The following is a 14,702-nucleotide window of genomic DNA, read 5'->3' as shown; positions in this document are numbered from 1 at the left end:
AAACTCAAAGCTGGCTCAAAGAGCCAAATGGCCTCCTCCTGCACCTATTTTCTATGTTTCACTCCTCTGTGACACCAGACATTTACTAATACTTCCTGATTACCATTGACTAGAAGTAATTTTGATTAAATTCTCCGCACATTAATACTATCTTACACACACTAGGAACATTTTTTACATTTGCCCAGCCAATTAACCTACACACTTGTACGTCTTTGGAGTGTGGGAGGAAACCGAAGATCTCGGAGAAAACCCACGCAGGTCACGGGAGAACGTACAAACTCCGTACAGACGGCACCTGCAGTCGGGATGGAACCCGGGTCTCCGGCGCTGCATTCCCTGTAAGGCAGCAACTCTACCGCTGTGCCACCGTGAAGCAGTCCCCTCAGCCTGAAGAAGGGTCTCGACCTGAAAGATTGCCTATTCCTTCTCTCCAGAGATGCTGCCTGTCCCGCTGAGTTACAATACAATACAATATACAATACAATACTATATATCTTTATTGTCATTGTTCAGAGTACAACGAGATTGGGAATACGACTTCCATTCGATGCAATAAATTAATTAGCTAATCAACAGCAATTTAGACAAGCCAGAGAAACAAAATTAGAAATAGTTAATACAGTATAAAATGCAAATAGGTCTGTGCCAGTTCGCTGTGCGACGTGACCATCCGAAGGAGACAGTTCATGGGGGGGCACTCAGCAGGACTGGTTCAGAGCAGCTATGGCCCTGGGGATGAAGCTGTTCCTGAGTCTGGAGGTGCGGGCGTAGAAGGCCTTGTATCGTCTGCCCGGTGGTAGAAGTTCAAACAGACTGTTGCAGGGGTGTGAAGAGTCTTTGTGGATGCTGGTGGCTTTTCTGAGGCATCGTGTGTTGTAGATGCCCTCCAAGGCTGGTAGCTGTGTTCCGATGGTCCTCTGAGCTCTATGGACTACCCGCTGAAGAGCTTTCCTCTCTGCCTCCGTGCAGCTGAGGTACCACACAGGGATGCCATGCGTTAGGATGCTCTCTATGGTGCAGCGGTAGAAGGTCGTCAGCAGCTGTTGGGCCAGACCAGACTTTTTCAGTGTTCTTAGGTAGAACAGTCGTTGCTGTGCCTTCTTGACCAGCGCAGCAGTGTTATTGGACCATGTGAGATCCTCCGAAATGTGAGTGCCCAGAAACTTGAAGCTGGACACTCTCTCCACACTGTCCCCGTTGATAGAGATCGGGGCGTATTCCCCGTTATGTGAACTACGGAAGTTGATGATCAGCTCCTTGGTCTTGGTGGTGTTTGGGGACAGGTTGTTATCCGAGCATCAGTCCGCCAGGTTCTGCACCTCCGCTCTGTAGTTTGTTTCATCACCGTTGGTGATCAGCCCGATCACCGTTGTGTCGTCTGCAAACTTGACAATGGTGTTGGTGTCGAATGCAGGAACACAGTCGTGTGTGAAGAGGGAGTAGAGCATGGGGCTCAGAACACAGCCCTGTGGTGTGCCGGTACTCAGGGTGATAGTGGAGGACAGGTGCGGGCCCATTCTCACTGCCTGCGGTCGATCCAGCAGGAAGTCCAGGATCCAGTCGCATAACGACGAGCTGAGGCCTAGCTGGTGGAGTTTGGTGATGAGCTTGGTGGGGATGACCGTGTTGAAGGCAGAGCTATAGTCAATGAATAGCATCCTCACGTACGTGCCCTGTCTCTCCAGGTGAGTCAGGACAGTGTGAAGAGCCAGAGAGATGGCGTCCTCTGTTAATCTGTTTGCCCTGTATGCAAATTGTTGCTAGTCCAGTGAAGCAGGGATGCTGGATTTGATGTGTGAGAGGACCAGCCTTTCAAAGCACTTCATGATTATAGGTGTTAGGGCAACCGGGCCGTAGTCGTTCAGGTTGGTGATTAATTCCTTTTTTCGGCACCGTCACTATGGTAGCCGACATCAGGCACTTGGGAACCGTAGCCAGAGATAGTGACAGGTTAAAGATCCTGGTGAATACCTCAGCCTGCTGTGTCCCTAAGTACCCTTCCTTGAACTCCATCCGTGCCTGCAGCCTTGCGTGGGTTGACCCTTCGCAGAGCGCGTTGTACATCCTGTGTGCTCAATGTTAAGACCTGTCTCTCCGCCTTGGCTGGGGTTCTTCCACTCATGGTGGTGTTGCCAGTTTCGAAGCGGGCAAAGAAGGTGTTAAGCTCCAGCACTGTGCGTCTATCTCCAGCCTGATACTGTAACTCATCTGAATGTCAATCCATGTAAACACATTTCCCTTTATTGCAAGTGCTTAGAATGTATGCAACTGCCAGTTACATGGGACAGTCTGAAGTGTCTTTCTCAAATTTAGCTCATAAATAACCTGGTTTTCAAGGAACTGTGCATTCAGTTTATGAGCTTGGCATTTGCAAAGCATAGATGGAGTGACGTGGCTGGGGTCAGGCCTGATGAGAAGCCATCTGCTGACAATCTACAATGTTGCTGCATGTTCAAGCAAATGTCGAACGTCTTGTGTGTCTGTACACTCATTGGTCTTCATGGAAAAAGTGGTCACCTGCCTAAGATTGACAAAAGATGGGACAGGCAGCATCTCTGGAGAGAAGGAATTGATGATATTTCAGGGTTGAGACCTTTAGGAGCAGGGAGGTTCTACTGCAGTTGTACAGGGCCTTGGTGAGACCGCACCTGGAGTATTGTGTACAGTTTTGGTCTCCTAATCTGAGGAAAGACATTCTTGCCATAGAGGGAGTACAGAGAAGGTTCACCAGATTGATCTCTGGGATGGCAGGACTTTCATATGAAGAAAGACTGGATAGACTCGGCTTATACTCGCTGGAATTTAGAAGACTGAGGGGGGATCTTATAGAAACATATAAAATTCTTAAGGGGTTGGAGAGGCTAGATGCGGGAAGATTGTTCCCGATGTTGGGGAAGTCCAGAACTAGGGGTCACAGCTTAAGGATAAGGGGGAAGTCTTTTAGGACCGAGATGAGAAAACATTTCTTCACACAGAGTGGTGAGTCTGTGGAATTCTCTGCCACAGAAGGTAGTTGAGGCCAGTTCATTGGCTATATTTAAGAGGGAGTTAGATGTGGCCCTTGTGGCTAAAGGGATCAGGGGGTATGGAGAGAAGGCAGGTACAGGTTACTGAGTTGGATGATCAGCCACGATCATATTGAATGGCGGTGCAGGCTCGAAGGGCCGAATGGCCTACTCCTGCACCTATTTTCTATGTTTTCTATGTTTCTATGTCTGTACGGAGTTGTATGTTCTCCCCGTGACCTGCGTGTTTGGTTTTCTCCGGGCGCTCCAGCATCCTCACGCACTCCAAAGACGGACAGGTTTGTAGGTAAATTGTTTGGTATAATTGCAAGTTGTCCCTAGATTGTAGGATAGTGCAAGTGTGTGTGGTGATCGCTGGTCGGTGTGGACTCTGTGTACTGAAGGGCCTGTTTTCCGCTCTGTATCTCTAAACTAAACTAAACAATGCAATGACGACATGGGTTAATCACAACAACAGCTGCAAGAAACTTAAACCACAGAGGACACTGGATATGGGTCTTATTTTGGACAATGTGTTGCAGACAGAGTGAATCAGCCTCCAAGTAAAGAAATAAATCTGTGACGACTTTGTACGCCAAGCTCCTCCAATGGGCCTTCATCGAGGTGCCACGGATCACCGCGTAGAAGTCAGGGCCCGGGTTGGGGCCTCGCGGGTCGTACGCGGGAGCCGTGCCTCGTGGGTAGGGGGTCAGTTCGGCGGAGCGGCCGACAGAGGCCGGATGTGCACTACAATAGACAATAGGTGCAGGAGGAGGCCATTCGGCCCTTCGAGCCTGTACGCACCGCCATTCATTGTGATCATGGCTGATCATTCTCAATCAGTACCCCGTTCCTGCCTTCTCCCCATACCTCCTGACTCCGCTATCCTTAAGAGCTCTATCCAGCTCTCTCTTGAACGCATTCAGAGAATTGGCCTCCACTGCCTGTTGAGGCAGAGAATTCCACAGATTCACAACTCTCTGACTGGGAGGCGGGAAGTGGGGGGTCGACTGCGGTGAGGCCTTGGCGGAGTTTGAAGCCTTGCGACGTTGGGGCCTCAGCCGTGGTGAAGCCTCTCTGTGTCGGCCCGTGGTCGACGAGAGCATGGAGGACCACCGTGAAGGCGGGGGGGGGGGGGTGCTGTGAGGGAGGTGGGGGGAGAACAATGGACAATTGGGGATGGGGGAGAACAATGGGCTATGGGGACCACTGTGGGGGGGGAGGGAGGAGCGCCGTGAGGGAGGTGGGGGGAGAACAATGGACAATTGGGGATGGGGGAGAACAATGGACAATGGGGACCTCTGTGGGGGGGGGAGAACAAAAGGGGGAGCTGGCGTGCTTTGTAACTTTGTCAGCGCCGTAGATGGCCGCTATTTGTACACATTGGGTACGCAAGTAAAGAATCTCACTGTGCCTAGCCACACGTGACAATAAAAGTATTCCATTCCATTATCTTCAAAGATTCAAAAGAAAATGTATACGTTATTTACAACGTCTTTAGCGCATTGGTGCACGCATCCGGTGCCGGTTCATCCACTCAGTTTATGTTGAATGATAAAGAACGGGGGGGGGATAAAAGGTTGATAGAGCCCTCTCTAACTTTCAGTGAGATCATGGCTAACTTTAGCCTGCACATCACCATCCCGCTCCCAACCCATCCCCTTAACTCCCTTTCAGTTTCAACTTCTGTACATCTCCAGCTTTTAATATTAGGGGTCGGAGATGCAGGGGTGGGGTAGATCTGCTGCCTCACGGCGCCAGAGTCCCGGGTTCGATCCTGACAGCGGGTGCTGCCTGTACGGGGTTTGTATGTTCTCCCCGTGACTGCGTGGGATTTCTCCGGGTGCTCCAGTTTCCTCCCGTACTCCAAGGACAATAGACAATAGACAAAAGGTGCAGGAGGAGGCCATTCGGCCCTTCGAGCCAGCACCGCCATTCAAGGGTAGCGCAGCGGTAGAGTTGCTGCTTTACAGCGAATGCAGCGCCGGAGACTCAGGTTCGATCCTGACTACGGGTGCTGCACTATAAGGAGTTTGTACGTTCTCCCCGTGACCTGCGTGGGTTTTCTCCGAGATCTTCGGTTTCCTCCCACACTCCAAAGACGTACAGGTATGTAGGTTAATTGGCTGGGTAAATGTAAAAAATTGTCCCTAGTGGGTGTAGGATAGTGTTAATGTACCGGGATCGCTGGGCGGCACGGACTTGGTGGGCCGAAAGGGCCTGTTTCCGGCTGTATATATATGATATGATATGATAATATGATCATGGCTGATCATTCTCAATCGGTACCCCGTTCCTGCCAAAGTCGTATATGCACACACACACATATGCACACACACACACACACACACATATATATATATATATATAAACCTACACACACACACACACGCATATATGCGTATTTCAGGCAGTTTCCAGACAGTGCTGCACAGATGCTGCCTGACCCGCTGAGTTACTCCAGCACTCTGTGAAACGTCACCTATCCATGTTCTCTAGAGGTGCTGCCTGACCCTTATAGATGTTTCTTATAGAAACATATAAAATTATAAAAGGACTGGACAAGCTAGAAGCAGGAAAAATGTTCCCAATGTTGGGCGAGTCCAGAACCAGGGGACACAGTCTTAGAATAAAGGGGAGGCCATTTAAAACTGAGGTGTGAAAAAACTTTTTCACTCAGAGAGTTGTGAATTTGTGGAATTCTCTGCCACAGAGGGCAGTGGAGGCCAAATCACTGGATGGATTTAAGAGAGAGTCAGATAGACCTCTAGGGGCTAGTGGAATCAAGGGATATGGGGAGAAGGCAGGCACGGGGTATTGATTGGGGACGATCAGCCATGATCACAATGAATGGTGGTGCTGGCTCGAAGGGCCGAATGGCCTCCTCCTGCACCTATTTTCTATGTTTCTATGTTTCTATGACCCGCTGAGTTACTCCAGCACTCTGTGAAACGTCGCCTATCCATGTTCTCCAGAGATGCTGCCTGACCCGCTGAGTTACTCCAGCACTCTGTGAAACGTCACCTATCCGTGTTCTCCAGAGATGCTGCCTGACCCACTGAGTTACTCCAGCACTCTGTGAAACGTCACCTATCCGTGTTCTCCAGAGATGCTGCCTGACCCGCTGAGTTACTCCAGCACTGTGTGAAACGTCACCTATCCATGTTCTCCAGAGATGCTGCCTGACCCACTGAGTTACTCCAGCACCCTGTGTATCTGGAAACTGTGTGCCTGAAATGTGATGTTACAACAGTGATGGAACATCCCGGCAGGAGAGGAGACAGTTCAGTCTAGTTTATTGTCACATGTACTGAGGTACAGTGGAAAGCATTTGTTGCATGGTTTGGATCCCTTGTAACCAATGCTGAAATAGGCCCGGTCTCTGGTGGAGGGAGGGTTGGTTCAGTCTGCGAGGCACGTGATGGGACAACTACACTCCAATTATGTCTGATGCCCACTGTACACGCTCCCTGCCCTTCCGACAAATCTGGATTTCACGCACATTTGGCCACATCAATAGACAATAGACAATAGACAATAGGTGCAGGAGGAGGCCATTCAGCCCTTCGAGCCAGCACCGCCATTCAATGCGATCATGGCTGAAAATCAGTACCCCGTTCCTGCCTTCTCCCCATACCCCCTCACTCCACTATCCTTAAGAGCTCTATCCAGCTCTCTCTTGAAAGCATCCAACGAACTGGCCTCCACTGCCTTCTGAGGCAGAGAATTCCACACCTTCACCACTCTCTGACTGAAAAAGTTCTTCCTCATCTCCGTTCTAAATGGCCTACCCCTTATTCTTAAACTGTGGCCCCTTGTTCTGGACTCCCCCAACATTGGGAACATGTTTCCTGCCTCTAATGTGTCCAATCCCCTAATTATCTTATATGTTTCAATAAGATCCACATCCAAGTGAAGGTGGTGATATGAGGATTGGTGGCGCGGCGGTCGAGTTGCTGCCTGACAGCGCTGGAGACCCGGGTTCAATCCTGACTACGGGCGCTGTCTGTCCGGAGTTTGAGTTCAGTTTAGTTTGTGTTTATTGTCACGTGTCCCGAGGTAGACAATAGATAATAGACAATAGACAATAGGTGCAGGAGTAGGCCATTCGGCCCTTCGAGCCAGCACTGCCATTCAATGTGATCATGGCTGATCATTCCCAATCAGTACCCCGTTCCTGCCTTCTCCCCATACCCCCTGGTACAGGTACAGTGTACAGTGTCCCGAGGTACAGTGAAAAGCTTTTGTTGCGTGCTAACCAGTCAGCAGAAAGACAAAGCATGATTCCAATCGAGCCGTCCATAGTGAACAGATTCATGATTTGTGTCTGAGTATTGTATTTATATTTGTAAACAGGAGTTCGTACATTCTCCCCGTGGGTTTTCTCGGGCTGTTCCGGTTTCCTCCCACACTCCAAAGACGTACAGGTTTGTAGGTTAAAACTGTAGATTATCCCTGGTGCGTAGCATAGTGTTAGTGTGCGGGGATTGCTAGTCGGCGTGGACTCGGTGGGCCGAAGGGCCTGCTTCCGAGCTGTATCTCGAGATTAAACTGCAGGTGCTGCACTTTGACATTCGGGCACTTGTTTCAATGCCGAAGATAAAGTGGAGCAGTAACTCAGCGGGTCAGGCAGCATCTACGGAGGACATGGATAGGCCCCACTTCTGATCGGAACCCCTCGTCAGTCTGAATTTCGCCAGCGCTTTGTGTTCTCTCCAAGTTAAGGCGCAGAGAAGATAGAGGATCAGTCATCAACTTAATAAACGGTGAAGTACTAGTGAGGGATTGGAGAGAATCATCCCACTTCTATTGCTCATGAACTAAAGGGCAGCACAATGGTACAGCTGGTCGAGCTGCTAGCTCACAGCACCAGAGACCCAGGTTCGATCCTGACCTCGGGTGCTGTCTACGTGGAGTTTGCACGTTCTCCCCGTGACCGCGTGGGTTTCCTCCCGCATCCCAAAGACATGCGGGTTTGAAGGTTAGTCGGCCTCTCTGTAAAGGAAAAATGCCCCCCAGTGTGTAGAGAATGGATGTTTAGTTTAGTTTAGAGATACAGCGCGGAAACAGGCCCTTCAGCCCACCGAGTCCGCGCCGACCAGCGATCCCCGCACACTGACACTATCCTACACACACACCAGAGACAATTAACCTCCAAAACCTGGACGTCTTTGGAGTGTGGGAGGAAACCGGAGATCCCGGGGAAAATTCACGCAGGTCTCGGGGAGAACGTACAAACTCCGTGCGGACGAGAAAGTGGGATAACATCGAACTAGTGTGAATGGGTGATCGATGGTCGGCGTGGACTCGGTGGGAGGAATAGCCTGTTGTACCTCGAAACTAAACTAAAACTGAACTGATTAGCGATGCAACCAACTGGATAAAACAAGCTTCAGAAATTGGCCTGAAGTCAGCCGGCATTGGCTGGTCGCAGCAAACAAAAAAAACAACAGATGCTGGAAAGCCGAAAGGAACAGAAAATGCTGGGAGCACTCGACAGGTCAGGCGGTATCCATGGAGAGAGAAACAGTCAAGGACTCTTCAGCGAACCAGAGTGTCTTCTCTTCAAAACCAGCTGTTCAGAGCTGCAGCGAATGGGAGTGGTGAAACGAAAAGAGGAAAACACTGGTGATATTGTACAGAACAAGGTCAACGGAGGTTCCAATTACTTTTTTAAAAAACACAGCTGTCAGTGGCAGATGAGAGAAAAAGCAGCAATTGGGACAAAAAGGTGCAGCCATTTTGTAGAAAGAGGGAGGGGAAAAAAAAAGGTGGATACTTGCAAATGTCAAATTCATTATCAAGACCAAGGGCCACTGTGTGTTTGGACAGAATGCACAAGTGTTTGCAGTTTTGTGGGGAATATATACAGTGCCCATACAAGTATAAACGTCACTTTATCTACCAAAGAAAGCTAAAGTCAAAGATTGAAATTCAATGAAGATGGCCACAAAATTCTGGTATCACAAAACGCTGGAGTAACTCAGCGGGTCAGGCAGCATCTAGGAGAGAAGGAATGGGTGACGTTTCAGGTCGAGACCCTTCTTCAGACCCCCTCTGTGTATATTTCCTACACAAAATGCTGGAGTAATTCAGCAGGATAAGCAGCATCTCTGGAGAGACGGAATGGGTGACGTTTCGGGTTGAGACCCTTCTTCAGACCTGACGAAGACAGAGATATGAAGAAGGGTCTCGACCTCGAAACGTCACCCATTCCTTCTCTCCAGAGATGTTGCCTGTTAGGCTGAGTTACTCCAGCACTTCGTGTCAGTCTTCGGTGTAAACCAGCATCTGCAGTTCCTTAGTGAGGAAAGAACTGCAGATGCTGGTTTAAATCAAAGGTAGACGCAAAATGCTGGAGTAACTCAGCGGGACGGGCAGCATCTGTGGAGAGAAGGAATGGGTGACGTTTCGGGTCGAGACCCTTCCTTCCTACACATCGGATTGGCATGGCTGTGGTGGGCTGAATGGCCACCTTTCTTTTTAGTTTAGTTTGGTTTAGAGATATAGTGCGGAAACAGGCCCTACAGCCCATCGAGTCTGCGCCGACCAGCGATCCCCGCACACTGACACTATCCTACACACACACCAGAATTAACCTAATAACCTGTACGTCTTTGGAGTGTGTGAGGAAACCGGAGATCCCGGAGAAAATTCACGCAGGTCTCGGGGAGAACGTACAAACTCCGTGCGGACGAGAAAGTGGGATAACATCGAACTAGTGTGAATGGGTGATCGATGGTCGGCGTGGACTCGGTGGGAGGAATAGCCTGTTGTACCTCGAAACTAAACTAAAACTGAACTGATTAGCGATGCAACCAACTGGATAAAACAAGCTTCAGAAATTGGCCTGAAGTCAGCCGACATTGGCTGGTCGCAGCAAAACTGAAACAACAGATGCTGGAAAGCCGAAAGGATCAGAAAATGCTGAGAGCACTCGACAGGTCAGGTGGTATCCATGGAGAGAGAAACAGTCAAGGACTCTTCAGCGAACCAGAGTGTCTTCTCTACAAAACCAGCTGTTCAAAGCTGCATCGAATGGGAGTGGTGAAACGAAAAGAGGAAAACACTCATGATATTGTACAGAACAAGGTCAACGGAGGTTCCAATTACTTGGGAAAAAAACACAGCTGTCAGTGGCAGATGAGAGAAAAAGCAGCAATTGGGACAAAAAGGTGCAGCCATTTTGTAGAAAGAGGGAGGGAAAAAAAAGGTGGATGTGGAGAGGATGTTTCCACTGGTGGATATTTTTAAGGCAGAGGTAGACAGGTTCTTGATTGGAATGGGTGTCTGGGGTTATGGGGGGAAGGCAGGAGAATGGGGTTTGGAGGGAGAGAAGATCAACCATGATTGGATGGTGGAGTGGACTCGATGGGCCAATTGGCCTAATTCTACTCCGAGAGCTTGTGAGGTCCGAGAGCCTGAGGTCGCGCTGGGGCCCCCGGGGACGGGGATAGGTGCGAGCCTCGAGGTCGGGTCAGAGTCCAGAATGGAGTCGGGCTGACGGACGGAGCCTTGGGGTCGAGACGGGCCAAGGTGGACGAGGCACATCGCCAAGAACAAGAGGGGATCCAACCTGTGTGGGGGTGGGGGGAAGGGGGCCACTAGGGTTGCCAACTGTCCCGTATTAACCATGACATCCCGTATATGGGGCTAAATTGGTTTGTCCCGTACGGGACCGCCCTTGTCCCGTATTAGGTCTGGGGGGCGATGTAGGCCCAGACACTGTAGGCCTGGGGGCCGCTGTAGGCACAGACAGTGTAGGCCCGGACACTGTAGGCCCGGACTCCGTAGGCCCAGGGGCCGCTGTAAGCCCGGACACTGTAGGCCTGGACACTGTAGGCCTGGGGGCCGCTGTAGGCACAGACAGTGCAGGCCCGGACACTGTAGGCCCGGACTACGTAGGCCCGGGGACCACTATGGGCCCGGACACTGTAGGCCCGGACACTGTAGGGATGGGGGCCGCTGTAGGCACGGACAGTGTAGGCCCGGGTGCTGCCTAACGCAGGTTGCATTGTAACTAGCCTCCCGGCCCGGGCGGCCGCCGTTGGTGGAGCGGGAGCACTTGTCCGCTGTGTGGATGACGTCACCTTTTGTCCCTTATTTGGGAGTGAGGAAGTTGGCAACCCTAGGGGCCACCGAGAACTAAGGGGGACCTTAGTTTTTATCTACGATTTGAAGATAAAATTCTTATGGGATTGAACAGGCTAGATGCAGGAAAGATGTTCCCCACGCTGGGGAGTCCAGAACCAGCGGTCACAGTTTAAGAATAAGGGGTAGGCAATTTAGGACTGAGATGAGGAAAACCTTTTTCACCCAGAGAGTTGTGAATCTGTGGAATTCTCTGCCACAGAAGGCAGTGGAGGCCAATTCACTGGATGTATTCAAGAGTTAGATTTAGCTCTTAGGGCTAACGGAATCAAGGGGTATGGGGAGAAAGCAGGAACGGGGTACTGATTTTGGATGATCAGCCATGGTCACATTGAATGGCGGTGCTGGCTCGAAGGGCCGAATGGCCTACTCCTGCACCTATTTTCTATGTAACACAAAAAATGCTGGAAATACTCAGTAGATCAGGCTTGCACCTCTGAAGTAAATTGATGTCTCATCTGCCCTAACAATGTGGGGGGAATAAAAGATCCCATGAGTTTCAGTTTCAGTTTAGTTTATTGTCACGTGTACCGAGGTACAGTGAAAAGCTTTTGTTGCGTGCTATCCTGTCAGCAGAAAGACAATACATGGTTACAATCGAGCCATTTACAGTGTGCAGGTACATGATAAGGGCTTACAAATTGCTGTAGGAGCAGAGATGTAAGAGTGTAGAGCGATTGTAATGTGTGATCGTAGATCTGCTTCCTTGGCTGGCACGCAAAGTGTCGCCTGGGTTGGGCGCCATCTTGGGAGCATGATAAAGTACCCTGTCTTCATCAAATAAACAGATTAATCAGAACAGGTCATTATTTCCCTGCTGTTTGTTGGATCTTGCAGTGAGCAGAGTGGCAACGGTAATTACATTTCAAAACTGATTCATTGACCAAATAGGCCTTTGGGATGTCTGCTGAAGAACATTGTATAAATATGACGTCCCTTCTAAAGTGTTCCGTGAGAACAGTAAACTGCAGCGGTAGAGTTGCTGCCTCACCGCTCCAGAGACCCGGGTTCAATCCTGACTACGGGTGTTGTCTGTACGGAGTTTGTACGTTCTCCCCGTGACTGCGTGGGTTTTCTCCGGGTGCTCCGGTTTCCTCCCACATCCCAAAGACGTGCAGGTTTGCAGGTTAATTGGCTTCTGTAAACTGTCCCTAGTAGGATAGAGCTTGAGTATGGGTGACTGAAGTAGGTTTGTATTTATTCACAAAATGCTGGAGTAACTAGGCAGGTTAGGCAGCATCTCAGGAGAGAAGGAATGGGTTTGTAGGTAAAATTGGCTTCTTAAGTTGCCAATTAACTTGCTGTTGTTGTTGTTGTTGTTCGTCCTTCGGGTTGGAAGATGACCATGATTTCACTTTTCAGTTGGAGGATTGGTGACTGTGGGTCCGGAAGCGACTGGTGAGGCCAATCCGGGCCCGGAAGGCACGCCTACACGTTATGATACAAGTGGATGGGTGCTGCAGTGGAAGTGGAGGTAGCCCGGGCCTTGCGTGCGGTGCGTTTCCTCTGGGCCTCTGCAGTGCGTCTGTTCTCTGCTGTACGGGCTCGCCAGTTTGGACGGTCCAGAGCAAGAGACTCCCAAGTGCTGAGGTTGATGTCCAAGTCTTTGAGGGACACTTTGAGGCAGTCCTTAAACCGTTTCTTCCGTCCTCCTACTGAGCGCTTGCCCTGACACAGTTCTCCATACAGAAGCTGTTTTGGCAGTCGACTCTCGGGCATTCTGACGACATGGCCTGCCCATCTGGCTTGGGCTTTCCGTAGGAGGGTGTGGAGGGGTGATGAGGGGTGGAGTATAGGATGATGAGGGGTGATCTCAGTAGGGTTGCTAACTGTCCCGTATTAGCCGGGACATCCCATATTTAGGCTAAATTGGTTTGTTCTGTATGGGACTGCCTTTGTCTGTATTAGGCCTGGAGGGCGCTGTAGGCCCGGACGCTGTAGGCCCGGACGCTGTAGGCCCAGCCGCTGTATGCCCGGAACGCTGTAGGCCCGGACAGTGTAGGCCCGGACAGTGTAGGCCCGGACAGTGTAGGCCCGGACAGTGTAGGCCCAGACCCTGTAGGTCCAGACAGTGTAGGTCCGGACAGTGTAGGTCCGGACAGTGTAGGTCCGAACAGCGTAGGTCCGAACAGCGTAGGTCCGAACAGCGTAGGTCCGAACAGCGTAGGTCCGAACAGCGTAGGTCCGAACAGTGCTGGTCCGGAGGTCCGGGCACCACCTAATGGAGGTTGCGTAGCAACCCACCTCCCGGCCCGGGCGGCCATCATTGGTGGAGTAGGAGCACGAGGCCGCTGGCTGGGCTAGGGTCGGTGACGTCACCTTGTCCCGTATTTGGGAGTGAGATAGTTGTCAACCCTAGATCTCAGAGTAGTGTATAACATAATGAGAGGAATAGATAGGGTAGACACACATAGTATTTTACCCAGAGTAGGGGAATCAAGAACCAGAGGACATAGGTTTAAGGTAACGGGGAAAGATTTAATAGGAACCTGAGAAGCAATGTTTTCCTCACGGAGGGTGGTGAGCATATGGAATGAGCTGCCAGAGGAGGCAGTTGAGGCAGAAACTATAACAACATTTAAAAGATATTTGGACAGCTACATGGATCAGAAAGGTTTAGAGAGATGTGGGCCAAACACATATGGGACCAGTATAGATAGCGCATGTGGGTCGGCGTGGATAAGTTAGGCCGCAGGGCCTGTTTCCATGCTGTAGGACTCCAAGAGGTGGGACTAGTGTAGAGGGGGCATCTCGGTCAGCATGGATGTTGGGTCGAAGGGCCTGTTTCCGTGCTGTATGAATCTAATTCAGGCTGATGATGCTTTACTAAATGGACCAACTTCAAATTCACAAACGTAAATAGGCAATCAAGTGACCATGTTTTTGTGCAGTTTTGCTGAAACAGAGAAGTGGGAGGAATTGTACACCGAGTTAATATGCGTGCAGTCAACTGTAAAAAGAGATTTGTGGATCACGCACGATGATTCTAATCTGCACAGCTACTCAATAATTCAAACCCACACAGCAGTGAAAGTTGGCACTCAGCTATTTCTCTCTATATTCACTTACTGCAGCCGACTCTACACCACAATCAGAATTTAAGGTTTTAATTTGAATCAAACCGATTTAGATTAGTTTAGTTCAGAGAAACAGCGCGGAAACAGGCCCCTCCGGCCCACCGAGTCCACAACGACCAGCGATCCCCGCACATTAACACCACCCTACGCGCACTAGGGACAATTTACATTTTATACCAAGCCAATTAACCTGCAAAGCTGTACGTCTTTGGAGCGTGGGAGGAGACCGAAGATCTCGGAGAAAAGGTCGGGATCTAAGCCGGGTCTCTGGCGCTGTAAGTCAGCAACTCTACCACTGTTCCACTGTGCCATGCACAAATTACCTTTTGGGAATATAAAGAGAACGGTTTAATCTCTTTAAATGCCATTACTCAATCATCACATTGCCACTGAATGCATTCAATAAATGCACCCCGAGTCCATTCTGGTATAAATTTGCTTCGCGCAGAAGTTAAGAAATCTTTGG

General features: G+C 50.2%; 1 protein-coding gene across 11 annotated transcripts in view; it reads right to left on the bottom strand.

Moving 5' to 3' along the window:
- Positions 1-14,702, bottom strand: part of LOC144592204 (microtubule-associated serine/threonine-protein kinase 4-like) — a 344,807-nt gene that overhangs the window by 154,141 nt on the left and 175,964 nt on the right. The window lies entirely within an intron of this gene.

Source organism: Rhinoraja longicauda, chromosome 3 (genome assembly GCF_053455715.1).
Source record: "Rhinoraja longicauda isolate Sanriku21f chromosome 3, sRhiLon1.1, whole genome shotgun sequence".
Classification (NCBI taxonomy): domain Eukaryota; kingdom Metazoa; phylum Chordata; class Chondrichthyes; order Rajiformes; family Arhynchobatidae; genus Rhinoraja; species Rhinoraja longicauda.
Note: the sequence above shows the minus strand (reverse complement) of the source record. Positions and strands in the feature narration are given on the sequence as shown.